The sequence below is a fragment of the Dreissena polymorpha genome, chromosome 8, assembly GCF_020536995.1.
Source record: "Dreissena polymorpha isolate Duluth1 chromosome 8, UMN_Dpol_1.0, whole genome shotgun sequence".
Lineage (NCBI taxonomy): Eukaryota > Metazoa > Mollusca > Bivalvia > Myida > Dreissenidae > Dreissena > Dreissena polymorpha.
The window spans coordinates 33,853,995-33,871,945 of NC_068362.1; the positions used below are offsets into that span (position 1 = coordinate 33,853,995).

At 33.7% G+C, this 17,951-nt stretch overlaps 1 long non-coding RNA gene across 1 annotated transcript; it reads right to left on the reverse strand.

Annotated features, from left to right (window-relative positions):
- Positions 1-16,005: 16,005 nt before the first annotated feature.
- On the reverse strand, positions 16,006-16,669 carry LOC127842571 (uncharacterized). The gene is made up of 3 exons (XR_008031707.1): positions 16,592-16,669; positions 16,311-16,355; positions 16,006-16,043 (listed from the first exon to the last, which is right to left on the reverse strand). It is a non-coding gene; the product is annotated as an uncharacterized LOC127842571 (long non-coding RNA).
- Between the last annotated feature and the right edge of the window lie 1,282 nt (positions 16,670-17,951).

The window sequence follows — 17,951 nt, forward strand, 5'->3', positions numbered from 1 at the left end:
GTAGTAGTAGTAGCAGTAGAAGTAGTAGTAGTAGTACAATTAAACCAAAAATTATATTTAAATGAATAAAGGAAGTACTCCTTTTGATTTTTTTTAAGTTTTAGCCTTAATCACTTCGATCGCATTTCAATATGCTTAATGCGTAGTTCTTTAAATAATGTACATAATTTGGTATTTTATGATACTTTTTAAATAATGTTAAGGATTATTTTATGGAAAAATACATTAATTGCACTCTATCTTACATACTATCTCTTAAACAAACCTTCACTATTTCTAGAATATTTTATAATCATTAAATGGCCATTAATTGAACATAAAATGTGGCGTACATAATTCTATAATAAATACATGATACTAGTACGTGAACGGAACGAAACCCTTTCGCCATTTTCGATTATATACAGGCAGGTCACCAATGTTTCTGCGGCAATTATTCTTTTGTACTGATTCATTCATATCCATGGTCCTTATAAGGTAATTATCAATTAATTTATCAATCAAATGAGTATATCAGGTTTGTGTCTTTGTGTATTTGAATTTATCCGACGACTGAAGAAAGCTTTATACGGCGAGATTTGCCGAGTAGTGTAAGCTATTGTAAGGCAAGTCGGATAAATTCACGAACATAAAATTAACTTATCTATTTTTTTTTATCCTAACATAGCGAATTTAATTATGCTTAAAAAATAATAATTCGTACACATAACAGCGTTGCTACCAAAGCGCATTCTGTTAAATGATTTTTCTTTGCGTAGTAATATCGAATATATTAGTGATCTAGACTGGTTCCTCCACTCGAAATAGTCCTTTAGGTCACATAACCCCAAACCGGATCTCCTGTTGGCAGGGTTACATGCAGTCAAATTGATACTTAGCACACATTGTTCAGTGCATGCTGCATAGGATTTGTAAAATACATTGCAACTTGTTGTTTTTGGTATCAATGTAACGGTATATGTGTAAGCAATAAGAAAAAAAGCCATTGTTGTGCTCTACTTTTTCTTTTAATGGTTCCCGGCTTTGAAAGTAGGTCATACTATTTGAGCTCAAGATGGTTGCCTGCACAGCTGTCAAAACCGGTGTGCCTATTCTAAGGTGAATATTTTGAGTTACAACCTATAGAATTTAATGACATTCATTTTTTTTCAAAAGATTATGCATTTATCTTTCTAATGATGTATGATGATATAGTGGGTCAGTGCTTGATCATGGTAAAAATTGATATTGAACTTTAACTATTTATATGTAATAATGAAATTAATTGCGCATGCGTAACCTTAACAATTCCATACAAAAGCAGTACAACAAGACACATATTGCTGCACTGATCAAAATTTAGTCAGCATGCTAAATATTTCGCAGTGAAATAAAAAAAACAAAATAGTTTGTTCAAATGTGAATTATTTTATCAAAACGAAATTAACAGCCGCAACGGTTAGTAGATATGATGAATACGATTCTACTCGAAAAGCTGTATGGATAGGTGGTGGCTGTCCAAAAAAACACCCGTTTCTCCGGACTCCAAGTATAGCGGTGATCGATGATATGAAGAACTGTTAACAGAAGAAGAAAGCTATGCACAAGTTCAAAACGAACAAAAGGTTATCACGGACTTAATCTCAATATAAAGCCTTCAACCTCATGAGTATGACATAACGATTTCGTTTTAATATACACCAAAATTTGCTGCATCAACACATTAGATATGTCCTAATTGTGGTTGAAGGCCATTGTTGGGTTGGATAAGACCCTAAAGCATCTTTTTGTTGTTGTTTTTAAACTGAGATTTATAGCTGTTCAAAAGTAAACGTTATTGTCGGGATAAATAGCGCAACCATTGCGCTTAGTGACCGTCGTACGGACGACCATAATAGTCGCTTTTAAAAGCAAACGCGGCGCTACAGTAGAGAAAACGCCTTAGGATATCCAGAATGGACTTAGTTCACCTTGGAATTCCGAGCGGTCCGTCAGGCATGTATTTGCCATTCGACGGAAGCCCTAGCGCGCCGGTTTACTATCGGCGTTTTTTCTGTGCAGCTTCGGAAACGATGACAACTTTATGGCATCCTATTGCGTACTAGCCAACTTGAAGCTAGGAAAAGGAACATCGGAGAATGATTAAAAGTAAAGGCCATCGGGAGTAATTGTGCTCCCCAGGGGTGTTTCTGATTCCTCTGTACGACTCCCGAAACCAGTCGCATTCATTGATGCAGGTGGAACCACATAATGGTTTGATAACGTGTACACAGTAGATTGATGTATTAAATAAATGACACTTTAATCAAACGTAAAAAGTAAATATGGTTACAAGTTGGACGTATGTAAAATGTCTACACAGTTAAGTCACTCAAACGTTATCAGGTTTCTCGATCGTTACTTGTTATTTTGTTCTCTTACATTACATTATAATATAATATTAATCAACAAAGGATTTTCAAACAAATTTTATATAAAAACTGTCATGTACTATCAACATATCATGTAATTTTTGGGCAACTTGTTTTATTATGAGCAACATATAATAAGTGATTACATTATGCAGCACTAGTGACATTCATCTATTGGAACAATGAAAATATAAAAGCATCTTAACACACGTATTCATGATTCTTTGTGTCCAGGAAATCGCTCGCAAACTTGTTTCCCGGTAGTTGAAACTTGTTTAAGAGTGTTATCGACCTAAGTATTTCTTTACAAATGTATTCGCTGTCAATATCGTTCTGCTTGCTAAGCGTTTACATAAAACATGCTTAGTACGCAAAATGCTACAAATTACTACAAAAAAACACACAAATATTTCAATCAGTTAATTGAGATCAGATAAAACAACGTATTGACTGTGTACATTATTATGCTATTCACATTATATACACATAAATGAATTTAAATAAGATTTTACAGTATAACATTTAACAAGAACGAACACAATTGATAAAGGACACTGATAGCATTCCGTGTAAATATTTAACAGAAAAGCAATATACACAACAAAAAGAACTTCCATACAAACAGCAATTAACACTAGTTAAAACTGCATGTTGGTCAAGTGAATATAATGAATTCTCATATTAATTTGAAATTTGTTTTTTGGAAAGGAAATTTTCGAGCATTTTGTTTTTTGTTATGTAGTTAAATGCATCCTTTCCAAAATGTTGGCAGTTTCTTTCAATTAAATGATAAGGTTTATTCAGCTGGTCTGTGGTATATAACCATTGAATCAGGTCAAAAATGCTTTTCTGTCCCCTTTCGCTGTCAATCTCCACAACTCTTTTCTGTTTTCTGTCCCTTTGTCTGTAATGAAACTTTACTGCGTCCTGATCCCGGCTTCGCTGTAGAGTAATTCCATCATGGTGTTTTTCTATGGTCCACCACCAATTTTCTGTTGCAAACATAACCACAATATGGTAGAACAACAAATTCCCCGTATTTTGCTTGCCTGTAAGTGGTTCTTTATACAATACTACAGTGTTAATATCCTCATCAACGCCTACAAGAATTTTCAGGTTATAAATAAGATCAGAATCTCTGATATTATCTACAGCATTGCCTGCTTTGTCGGCTTCTGGATCAAAGTAGATTTTGGACTTCCATTTGCCACCATACTGCTCTGACCGCGAGTTAGACGATCCGGAAGCTCCCTAAAAACGAAATGTAATTTATAGTTTGATGCATTGGCGTTATATCAATATTGAAAATAAAGGCTGTGAAGGACTAATGTTGTTGATGTTCAGTAGTCCTTCGTTATTTTTTTCCATTTTTATTAACGTTTGTTTAAAAGTTGTGTGGTATCAGTATGCTAGATTTAAGGCATTATTAAATTATAAAGATAAAACAAATATTTCATTAATGCTTTGCACGATATGAAATATAAGAAAATAGTTTGTTATTTTTCAATAAAAATAAATTATATGTATTAGAAATCTTTATAGGAGGTTTCTGACTTGGCGCGGACAAGACCTAGCGGGTGGTTTGAATAAAATCAAATCTCAAGGTTTCATGAAATATATAACGTGCGCGATTTCCTTGCAATCGAGCATAGAAATAAAATTATAAAATAACACATTGATGACAATTTTTGTTAATAAAAATATGTCGATTAACTGGTACATTCACATTATTTTGTATATTTTTACCCGCATTTGATATGGTGGATGACCAAGTTATATACATATAATAAGTGAGTGTTGGGACAAACATAACGTTTACCATGCGAGGTACAGAAGCGGTGTGGAACAAAAACGTCTGCCCAAGAGTATTCCATATTCCATGAAAAGACATGTCATGACGAATTTACTTGTCACAAATCAGAAACATTGACATTAAGTTGCAATTATTCGATATATCATGTGATATATGTTCCATAGTATTAAGTATGTTTTCAAATTTAAGACAGAACTCGATGGGAACACTATGATGCGTTGAATATGATATGCTTGCTCGGCTGGGAATCTGGGAAACCTAAGTCAAATGCGTTCGATTTTCACAGCATCATTATATTTATATCTTTTATTTAAAACATTGATGAATTCATCCATGCGTCATTGTTTTATAAAGTATCGAAGATACTAAACATGTTGTGGAGTGCATTACGAGCTTTATAATTACTAGTATATACTTTTCACAGTATCAAAGAATACGTTATTAAAAGCACATATAAAAAGGTCAGAACTTTATCAATGATTCAGATATGCAGCCTCTTTCATTATAATAAGAAAATAAGCGTTCGTCTTGAAATAACGTAACGTGTAAGTCCAGAAATATTACTTTCACTTTAATTGTGTGACTTCCGATATGGGGTTTTGTCCATCCGCCCTTCCGTTACTTCGTTCTTAAAAATTCTAAGACACTTATGATTCGATGATATATCAAGGCCTTAATTGACCTTTGAAACATATAAAATATGATATTACTCATAGAAATATAATTTATGCTTTATTATACGCAGTTTTCTTATTAGGTAAATAAATATTCATGCCGTTCCGCTCCAAAGAATTTAAGTGCTATTTGATTTTTATTGCTAGCATAAATTATTTATTTTTCGCGCTGGATCTCAGGGAATTATGCAAACTTTAAGTATAGCATGCTTATAGGATGGACATGCACATATTGTCACTTTATTTTGCTACATTGACCGTAAGTGGGATAATTGTCCTTGATTAATTGCTTTCTCATATGGCATTTGCTATCTTTTTTTGTTTCCGAGCGCGACATTTAATAAACAAATTCACACAGTTTCATGAAATTTTTATATGCATGATCCATATAGAGTTGACATGTGAATATAGTCGTTTTGATCCAATGATTTTTGGGACGTAATTGTTATTGTATTAGTAATATGACATATTCTTTAAATACAATTTTAAGTTCTCACCAGTAGCTATACAATGCTTATACAATGAGTGATGTATTGCGTACTTTATATAAGCAATCCTCGTAGTATCATAAAATATAACGACAACAACCGATCTCTCCAAATTATTCAATCGTTTCGCGTTGCAACGCTTTAAAGTTTGAACTTTGATAAAGTAGACCCATTTTGATACAAGATTTTTTTTTAAGGCAGACCCATTTGTACACGATACCATTGAGAAAGTGGACCCATTTCAATACAATAATTTTGATAAACTGGACCCATTTAAAGACTAGAATTTGATAAAGTGGACACATTTCATACTAGAATTTTAATCTCTATCATATCAATACAGTATAGTTATTGAATTTGCTATCATATGTTTATTTGTAAATTTATATACAAGAATTAAATTTATTATACCCATTTTGATACTGATACTTTCAAATCTATATGCATTTATATACAAGCAATTTTCTGATTTCACTACCCATATCCATACTTAGATGCTAAAAACCATACCCATATCTATAATTTTAGTCGAAAAACACACCCCATATTTTCGGCACACCTCTATATACCCGTATATAGGAAGTTACCCCCCCCCCCCCGTGCTAATCATTATTTTAAAAACCAGAATGTTAAAAATTATTTTGCAAACGGAAAATGTATCGACATGAGAGTATCATCACCATACTCTATTTTCAATTCATTATGCATAGAAATATGTTTTGCACTATTTTCTGTGGATCAAACCTCTACGTTCCGCTGTTACAAAATAATTAAATGTAATCGCTACGACGATGGATTTTTTTTATCATTAATAAGTGTGTTGTATGACGAATTAATCATGACGACATAAGCACTTGTGCTTAATATATGTTGAACATTTTTTGCTGTTTTGTGTTTATTTTGTTATGATTGCAATACATATTGGTATCAAATTGTTTTTTTTTTGTTGAATCTTATTTTATTATATCAAAAGTGATAACTTTATAATTGATTCCGAGTAGTATGACCTACCGGTACTACAAACATTGACTGAAATAAATCGTGTTGACGTGATAAACAAAATTTTATCAGGCACCTTTATATCAGGCATATATCAATGTAACGGTATGATAAATATTTCTTGCGTAAATGTGTTTGAGGAATGTCCCATTTAAGCGAAGAAAGCATATTTCAATGACAATTGTAAGTGTTCAATAATGATTTTGCCAATTTGGGTTATTGGAAATTTTCTGGTTAAGAATACATATTTTCTGATAGTACTAGTACATAAGTTTGGCTTCACATTATGGTTGAAGTTATGTATTGTATTGCATATGAAACTATGGCGATATAATGCCGAATAAAAAATATATATCGAATGTCAATACGGCCAGCTTTTGTCTACAACAAAGAAAACAATTATTATAATTGCGGGACTGTAAAGGCATTTCCCTGATATTAAAGGAGTAGGGCGTTGCTAAATAATAATATAGTGTTGATGTTTTTTCATAAATAAAACATGTTCTTAACCCTTTACCACTTAGATACGTAATTTGACGCATGTGTAGTCCCTTTGTAAGTTAATTTTAATTGAAGACCTGTCTTACTAGATTTAAGTTGTAAATGCTTCATTTCCAAGCCTTAGTTACTCATGCGCAGCAAACAGCATACAACCGGAAAAGACTGCGACTTACTCGCAGGCTGTTCTGGGTTTATAATCCAGTCAATCTAGCCCAAAAATAGGCTTAACGTCAAACAAATTGCAACAATGATGACTGATTTTGATACTTCAACCCTCACTCTTAAACATATCAAAAGTCTAGAAGAATCTAATGAGGATAAAACTAACAAAAATCAGTTTAGTAAGTGTCTGTACGTGAGAAAATTACAAAAAAATATACTCAATCACATAGTTGATGATTGTGCTTGGTCTGTTTTTTTGTTTTTAAATCTGCAATTGTAGGTGTCCTATGTTTTGAATTAATTAACTAAACAATAATTATGCATTTTAAAGCTTATTAAGCAAATTTAAAATTGTCAAATTATTAGTTATTGACCAAAAAATAGTTAAAAAGTTGGTGGGGTATTTCAGTATCTACAAATTAGACAAGGCACGGTGAACGTAAACAGAAATGTCTTTTTTTATTAAATAAGTTTTATTTATCCAAATGAATCTCTATGGTGTGGACGAGTAATTGTATAATTTTAATATATTTTACTTTAAGAACGCTAGGCCTAGGATCAGGAAACTTCATAGATACATTGATCATGACTGGCAGAACACCCCTATTGATTTTCAGGTCACTAGGTCAAAGGTCAAGGTCACGGTCAAGGCCACGTTTGGGGGGCATATGTCTCCGACCGCGGAACACTTGTATAAATATATATTAAATCATTGCTTTAACTCATTATTACCTGCTAAAAAATTTTGGCAGACGATTTATTTAATTAAAACAAGCAAATATCTGCCTTTTGTGGGCGTGAACTTTAAGTCTATTGTCCATATAGCATCCGAAAACACTGTTACAAAATGATTATAGACTTATTATAAGTAATTTCTCATTTTATAACAATTCTTTGCTTGTCTGCTTTAAGTCATTATTGTTTTCAGGGACGTATAAGATAAATCCAGTGAAAAAAATATTTGTAAAAAATTTAATAAAATCAAGACTTTGTAATTTAAGATCATTCGTTTTCAAGTTTACCTTATTTGGGGGTGGATAGAAATGAGATACCCAATTACCCAAAATAAAACCTCTGTCTGTTTAATTAACAAGTCAGTGCAGTTAATGCAGTCTAACATGGAATATTGTTACGTTCCTGGATGTATTATCCGTTTGAAAGGTATCATACTATTTTATAGTGTACAACTCTAAATATTAAATGACCAAAAATAATATATCTACAAGAACACATTGCAACATGCACATAATACATTATTTACAAGAACACAGCACAAAAGCGTAAACAAAAATATCTGATCACCCATATAAATAAGTCTTTGAACACCATAGATCCAAACTAATAGTCGTCGTAGAAATTGTATATGCCTTTCGGGTCATTCTTGAAAATGACCAAATTCTTAGGCATGTTTTCTTCAAAACTGATCCTGAGTTTAAACAAAAGTGCCAATTCTTTAGTTATGTAGTTTAATAATCTAGTATACATGTCTTTCAACAAAAACTATTCCGAATCCGAGTTTATGAATTGTGTGTTGTTCAAACAACTTGTACCCTTACATTCACCGCATCAGTGGAGCATTCGAGTCCAGTTTTCATAGATGTGCACCTTTTCGAGTCACAATTCTGCTTTCATTCATACCAGATTATGTTGGACAGTTTTCAGGAGCAACCTGGATATCGGTCTTTATAGGTACGAGATTGTCCTGTACGTTTGCCCAACCCAAATATGCTAGGTCAAGTGTTGATTCCTTACGAATCCACTCCTACATCTGTTGTGCTAAATGTTTGTGTTTAAAAGGTTTACCATTTCAAAATATTGTAGCCAAAGTGCATCTGGTGGATTTTTTGAAATGGCTAGTTTATATTTTTGGAAGGATGTGTACATTTTATCTAAAATCCTTTTGCTGTAAAAGGATTAAAGTCAATTTGACCAGAAACAAGCTTCTCGAACAAATTAACAAGTTCATTACTAGCAGAATACTGTCTCCAATAACTAATTTCAATCTGAGCCTGACATAAGCTGACCGATACAATCAAGGTCAGTCATAATACAATAAAACCACCAGGTCACACGAGAATACCTTTGAGGAGACTTGTGTCGTTTTCATTGCATACTAGTTGGACCGCTTTTCAATACAATTGCTGATCAAAGGTAACGATAGCAGGTTGTTCATTCTCGCATGCATGCTTGCTGACAAAGGATAATGTATACATAACATATCACCTGGGTCCATGTCTATCATTGGTAAAAATACACCAGAAGATTTTTCAGGAAAATCTCTCTTTCTCACCATTTGCATTAAACCTGCTACTAACAGCGGCCAAGTACCGGTATTTGTGAACGAAACATAATCTTAGAACCAGTGTCAGTCACCTTTAATGTTGTCAAATCTGCGAATGTAACAGGTGGTTTTTGACCTTCTGGCTGTCTGTAAAAATAAACATCAATTTTCCGGCAGCAATAGGTTCCTCAGCTGAGACTGCGACCTGTTTGATAGGTGTATAACCAAAGTTTCACCAGGGTAACACATGCTACCAGACCCATACCATGAAAGGTATTATGACCATCAAGTGTTCTAAGACTATGATATAAATTGTCTGCTACATACTGTATATACATGTCCGTTAGGAAACTGTTTACATCTGTGTTATTAGCATTTACAACACTTGCTTCAAACTTCTGAGTAAGAAAAACAGAAGCACACACTATTCAAAATATCAATTGCCGGTAGTTACTTTGAAGCTGCTTTCAAACTGTTTCATTTTTTTCTTTATAAGGATCCATATACCTCTTTGAACAATACAAATCATGAAATGATAATGCTGCAGTATTTTGTTATGTTTTGTTTGCCATTTATCTCTGTTATAATCGCAGATTCCTCAAAATATTCGTCCAATCTATGTTCATTGTATTGAGCTTTATAAGCTTTATCACCACACACGTTCTTCATTTTGTCTGTAAAGTCATAAATAGTTATTTGTTTATCCCCATTTCCATTTAAAAAGTCAACAGTTTTCATGCGTCTCCTGCATCAGCGTCTCTTGGTCTTCCTGAGGATGTCTACCTTTTTTCAGGTTTTCTTGTTGGAAGTAGACATATATTGCCTTATTGGTTCTGAAATTGATATTGCAGATTTGACGGTACACGTCATCTACAGCTGCTGCTTGCAAGTCGGATACAATTTCCAAACGTGAACGAAAAGCAGCAGCAGCCCAATCATCTTTGTTTGTTTCACAGATGTCGTGAACTGTCCTCTGAAAGTCCATAGTCCGAACAGCCAATACAGCATGACCTTTTTTTTCTTAATACATTTTGCCGGCTAATCAAAACAAGCAGTGTTCTTTAAAAAAAATAAATGATAACGAAAATTACTTACAATGATTTTAATTTTTGATAAAACAAATAAGACGTATCTCGACAAGATTTTAACTACAAATGCAAATGTTCATTAAACTGTTACTGATAAATACTTTATTTTAGTGAGCAATCAGTGTTGGATGTTGGTGAACAAAACATCAAAATAAAACATCGTTGTAAAATACAGATAAACTGCTTTCCACTAATGTCGTCAGCTAGGTACCACTTGTCATTGCTTGTTTCGCCCTTTTAAACCTAGGACAAGCTCTAAGTGGCGGGCGGCAGTGTTGATCAGACACTACCCATTAGTGGATGGCTTCCAGCTACTGGCGTTCCTCCTTAGCCACAGCCAGCTGGAGCTTCTTTCTGCTGCCTGTGATACCTTCTTAATGGCCAGCTTTCTAGCCTGTCCCACTAATCCCATATCCTGGAACATCTTTCCCAGCGATGGTGCAGGAAACCCTCTGCATCCCACTTCAATCGGGTAGTTCCATGCTCTCCACCAGGCCTCTCTACATTCCTGGACGAGATCTTCGTACTTGGCCTTCTTTCTCTCATGTGCCTGAGTACATCTTTCTTCCCACGATACAGTCAGCTCTACCAGAATGATCTTCTTTGTCCTTTTGGAGACCATCTAATGTATCAACTGAATTTTATTGCGAGTTCGATAAACCGCTTATATCCCCCCCACTCCCGCAGTTCGCTAGTTAAATTTTCGCGAGTAAAACAAACACGAGTCAATTATCAAAAGGTACTCCCTGTTTGTTATTATTACTCATATAAAGATATTTACCCTTAAGATTATTATGTTTTATAATAACATTGCTGAATAAGTTGATAAAGATTCGAGCATAAAACATTTGAAGAGAGAGAGGCAAGAGAGGAAGGAGAGAGCGATGTGGACGGACGGACGGACGTTCTAACGAGAGGTACATGATGGCGTTATTCCTTTGATGTTTCTTTGATCTTTTTAACCCCACGAGTATATTTTAACCCCGTACGAGCGATTATTTATGGAATGAACCTCATTGTGTCAAGTGTACAGAAACCTGGAATAAAGAACCCCCTATTGTAGCTCTGGTATGTACGGACAGACAAACAGACACAGAAGAGAGAAGCAGAGTGAGAGAGATTCACGACATGTGTGCGCGAGCCGTTAGTTAATAATCTACCTTTAGTGGGTTAAGCGACTTGCAAACAAACCGTACGTTGTACTTGATATTCAATACGATAAATACCTTTTATCCATGGCGTTAAACTTTAAATGACTGGTAAAGTAAAACACATATTATGACGTCATTTAATGAGTATAGTGATAAAAGACCAGAGCTATATAATTTAAAAGCAATCTTGACGATTTCTCTTAATATGCATTTTACTCTCTAATGGAAAGTACGCCCTAGTTGGGGCTTCATCAGATGAAAAATTAACATGCAAGAGCAGTGCTCCAGCAAGGCCTTAATTGAAGGGCGCCCCGCCCTGCCCTCACGAACCTCCGCCATTCCCTTCCTAGGGCCCCCTCTGCCCTAAAAAAAAAATTTACATATGATGATTAATAAATCTGTTATTACAATACAATGTAATTAATTTATTCCTCATTGTAGACATTATATGTGAATTGTTTAATGATAACAGGAATAATATATTCTAACAATTATTAATAACATTTAAATTAACATGCAAGAGGAAGCATTCCAGAAACGCCCGCGCGCTCAAAAGTGCCCTTTTGACAAAAAACTGCGTGTCCAAAGTGCCCTTTTGACAAAAAAGCCCCCCCCCCTGCCCTTTCCAAATCCTAGCAGGAGCACTGAAGAGGAAGCATTCCAGAAATGCCCGCGCGCTCAAAAATGCGAGTTATCTATGCAAATACACATAAGAAGGAGGGTGGATTGGGCTTTGAAAATAAATGTTTACATTTTGCATATATCATTACCAAAAATAACGGAAAGATACAAACGTTTACACGCGTGCATTGTCGGAGATGTTTGCAAAGCTGTCAACTTGAAGTCATGTATAATAGATCCAAATTTAGTTCACATTTATGAAAGTCTACCCATAATTGGAACTATAGGCAGACAATATTATTATAAATGTTTAGAGTGCCTACCGGACGTATATTTTTACCTGTATTAATCAATTGCTTTACATTTACAATGATTTTCAAACAATAAAAAAGATACAAATAAGCTGGAAGTTAACTTAGCTTCAGAACGGATATAATTATAAAACCTCAAAGTTCAATGAAAATGATCTACAATACATCACAGTGGGCATAAATAAGCTGTAATAGTGAGCTTTTAAGTTTATAAATGAACTGCACTCATGTCATATCTCGACATTTGCACCGCACCATGCCATATAATTTTTTCATTAACATGTTGAATGTAAAGTCGAATTTTTCCACTAATACGATTCTTTTTTAAAAACCCTGGTGGATATGTTACTCGGGGACATTGGTTAATATAAGTGTCGATGCAAAAACTTTTTCACTGGCATACCTTTAAAGAAATTTGTAAATGAATTGCTAAATATTGGACAAATCCCTGATCGTCGACTTTAAATAGCCATATTTCAATAAATCCTGAATATTAATAACCAGGATTTTTCAAACATACATGGTAATGCCTCCTTTGCATACACCAAAATATATTTTAATTAAAAAAATGCCTTTAAACAATTATAGAACTGGTTTTACTTACCCTACCGAAAGTCATCGAAATCTATCGGCAGCTTCTCCTAGAACATCCAACTTCTCACAGCATATCGGGTTTCCGGGGGTGATATTTTCTATTGTAGTATATGTTTGCGTACCATCGTGTCAAGCTGATCTGAATAATCCTGAAAGGAGAACATTGTTTATGTTAAATTCAACTGACAGTTACCAAACTATTATGCATGAAAACAATTGTAACCACGGACAAAAGTACATACGGAAATTTGTTGGTCAACCACACAGTTATGTTGATGCAAAAATACGAAGCAACAGAGCTGTATAGTTCCATATGTTCAGTAATAAAATTGCATTTTTGTACAGCTTCATTAGAACATAACAGTAAACTAAAACTTAATCCGTTTGAACTTCAACCTTTCATTAAAGCTTCTTAAGTGTCCTTAAATATAGCATTAACCCCAACGTCTTTGAACCGTTAATCTTTACAAAAAAAACGCTCGCTAGGTATTCCTTTAGGTCTAATATTCGAAATGCCTAATACATTCGGTATAAAGAATTTTAAAAATGCAACTACATACCCAATTTGATGTTAACATAATTATCATTAATAAGTAGTTCAAAAACAAACACAAGATATATGCAATAATATTAAGGTGTACCATTTTAAAAAGTAGAAAATAAAAGGAAGAAAGTTACCCGCGAAAAGATTATAATGTCAGTCTGGAAATAAAATTCAAATTCAGGAAATATTTTTTGTTTGAAATCAGCAGAAAGTAAATAAACGAACAGAAAACCACTTAAGTTAATAAAAACATTACACATGTAAAAGACACAAACACGGAAATAACAACTGAACATTTCTTAATTATTTTAGTAGCCCGGAAACTTGCTAACGCCGAAGGGCCAGTAAATAAACATTGGTAAGTAAAACGTTGAGTATAAATTTATAAAACCGCGTAACATTATCTCTTCAGCATCTTAGTAATAACAAGAGAAAAGTTAACTATCCTGTACTTTTACGACATGGTTCATTTCCCTGTAATGATTGAACCTTAATAAACTTTCTATGAAAAGCTACAGACGTTATATTTAAAAATACGCGGTAAGTTGTTTTATATTATTAAGTGTCAAATTTTCATATATTATTAAATAAAACAATAGCAAAATAAATCGCGTTATATTACATTGCCATTACAGTTTCTATTGAAAAATAAGTGAACGTATAGTTTATTTCACGAATCAAAGTAAGATAGTAAGAATGCCGTTCTAACATTAAAATAATTGCGTAAAATTTACCTCTAGTTTCACTGCATACACAATTTTGAAACCTCTTCAGATATCCGTTTAAACTTCAGTGAGGATTCAATAATAAAACGAACAAAGAAATTTTCAAATGTAAAGCAGTGATTCACGTAAGTTTCACAAACTTAACGAAACATTTAAATCAGTATGTCAAGTATAGCTAGCATTGGTTTACGTTCTTTTTTTGAATCGAAAGAATACCAATTTCATGAACTGTAACTTAAAAATAGAATAGCTTAATGTTTTGTATGCACGCGAAGATGTACATGAGTATTGAAAGAATCGTAAAAACTATGTGTCAAATTGCAACGAAGTAACTACAGATCTTTGTTGGCACAAAACAAATACTGTGAAATGATATAATGCTACATGTATAATGTAAACTAATGTTCTAGGTGGGAGATGAGTACACACCTTTCAAGTTGACTCAGTCACTCTTAAATTCAAAGTTTTAAGTGTATTCACCAATTTCCTGTTTAAATGTTTGTTATACTATCTATTATACTTATGTACTAAACCATCATTCATGTAGTATTAATAAATTGGTGTGTTTGTCATTTCCGACCAAAAATGAAAACTGTTTTTATACTTAAGAATTTTATTGTTTAAATGAATTAACATTATCTTTTAAAGTTGATAAATCATGTTATATCCCTGTGTTTGAGTGTCACCACTGACCAGTTCGTAGATGGTCTGACCATAGGCGATATATGATTTTGTATGTCATTTTTTTTAAACATTGCGCAATAGTGCTTAATGTTCGATTTCAGTATTTTATGGTTAATTTCTTATGGCAAATTATATAGTAAGATCAGTGGGGGCAATCAAACTTGTAATATGTAATATAGTCTTTCACTGTACTGTGATATATGCGAATAAGTCTCATAACTCTAAGATTGTGCAAAGCTGTGTTAACTGATTTCCAGACTTTAGTGGAGACTATATAACTTTATGGTATTTGGAAGAGAGGTATTATGATGACTTATATGTTGATTTAATTTTCAAGTCTCTTTTAAGTTATAACTCGATACTTCCGAGTGGCAGCATTTTATTATTGTGCTTATGTTTGATTGTATATATGATGATGAGACTGTACTAAACTAATAAACCCTTTTTATCCCCCGCCAGAGGCGGAGGGATATTGTTTTGGCGTTGTCCGTCCGTCCGGCTGTCCGTCTGTCCGGCACTTTTGTGTCTGGAGCCATATCTTGGAAGTGCTTTGGCGGATTTCATTGAAACTTGGTATGAGTATATATATGCATAAGAGGATGATGCAAGCCAAATGGCATTGTACACCATCTGTTAAAAAGAGAGTTATGGCCCTTTGTATCTTGAAAAAATGCTTTTTACTATAGGCACTTTTGTGTCCGGAGCCATATCTTGGAAGTGCTTTGGCGGATTTCATTGAAACTTGGTATGAGTATATATATGCATAAGAGGATGATGCAAGCCAAATGGCATTGTATACCATATGTTAAAAGCAGAGTTATGGCCCTTTGTATCTTGAAAAAATGCTTTTTTAGTGTCAAATATAACACTTTGGTGTCCAGAAGTATATAGGCGGGGGATATCAATTCAACGAATTTGCTTTTGAATATTTTGATATTGCCAGTTTGATTTTTCTTATTTATATACAGCTACAATAATTACCACTGAGCTCAGGCGTGCTGTCATCAACCTTGTATTCTGGAAATAAAAACAGAAAGACATGCTTTAAAGTGTTCATGTCTTTTTCTATTTTGCGTATGCATTAAATGATAATAATGCAATACTTTTTATTATTAGAGTTTGTATTGGACAGCAAATTAAATATACTTAAATAAATTATTGAAATTTATTCGTAGGCTGTTGTATATGCAAAACAAGACAATATATGAAATACCGAATAGTGTCATCAACATATTGGTTAATAAGTTAATAAAAATTAATATTAATATATATCATATGACTTACCAATTACTGCAGACTTGGATGAGTTACCCAGACCATGCATTGATGCTATAATATAAATTTCATAAATTAAGTTTCATAAATGCAGTGCTCATGCAAATAAATCAATATATTGATCATAAACCGAACACAATTATAAATAACAACTTCCATGTATTTGTATTGCATAACATATAAATGTCACTTTTAAACAATTAACATTAATCTTTATATGTATACAATTGCATACAAAACAACTTTAATCTCAGCCAGTGCTTGTGGTATTTCATGGAATTATGGAATACCTGAAGAACTGGGCTTGAAGGTATCAAAACCATCTTCATGGCCATGTACCGATTCCAAAGGAAGGAGTTCCAGCATCTACAATTTAAAGGTAATTTTCTGGTTATCATACAAAGAATAATTATATTTAACACTCAGTAAATAACAAAAATAAATCTGAATATATAAGCGCTTTGGAAATTACCTTTTTTTCTAGAGGACTCAATTCCTCTGAAGGGGGTCCTCCACCCGTGCCCCGCTCATACTGCTCTTTCTTTTTTACGGGCCTTCACCTTCAGGTCGCTAACCTCCTTCTTGCATTCATCCACAGTTCGGCTTATTAAGCTGGTGCTGTTGACACTAAAAATGCAATTTCAGTCTAGCAAAAATTCGTAACATGTTATACTTTTACCACCAGCACCAGTTATAAGCTCTAAAAATGAAGAATTCATACATCTATTCAGATTTAATACTGTACAGTATCTTTAATTTAGCAATGACACTACATGCTTAAATTGTACGTTGTATCAGTTTAATGTCAAAACAGGGGCTTCAAATAAATTGATCAATCACCAGTTACTAAATAGTTTATATCTAATTTATTTTCTAAATTTTGTTTTGTTTCTTAAATGTTTGTGACGATATGATTAATCTGGGACTTTAAACCACTTACGCGTCCATAACGCTTTCCCATGCTTTCCGTTTGTCCATTCCAGTGAGTGAAATAGACAGACCACCCTCGAGCACGTCATATTTATTCTCGTACTCGCAAACGAGCGTCTCAAACTCGTTTTTGGACCAATTCGCTTTCTTTACCTTCGTTTTCGCGTCCATTGTTTACAGTAGATACTGTTGCAGACGATGACTTTCTCAAGCGTCCGCGCGCACCTGACAGGCTAAACAACACTAACGCGCAGCGTAAATTTTGCGCACATTTTAGTGAAACGGCGTACGCAATAATTTACGTTCGGCGTAAATTATGTGCGTAAACCTAAAGTTGCGTAAATATACGCTATGTTAGTGAAACGCACTCCATTGGTCTATTGCTATTATCTGGTTATGCGATTTGGAATCAGCAATGTGACAAAGCTGAAAACGGCGCATTAGATTTATTAAAGGATTCTGATAACATTCTGCAAGTAAAAAAAATAGTGTCACAAACTGTTTCGCTATTTAAATTCACGTTAAATGCTTTATGGTTCTCGAATTTAGTGGGCCGTCAGCTTTGTGATCTAATATCGATCATCACCCACATCCACATAAAGCATAGTCGGGGGTGTTAAATTAAATCTCTTGCGAACAAACGGAAATATCAATTCCAGAAGAGAGATGACAAATATGTCATTATGCGAAATATTCAAGACGCGTAATATCTCTTTAGTG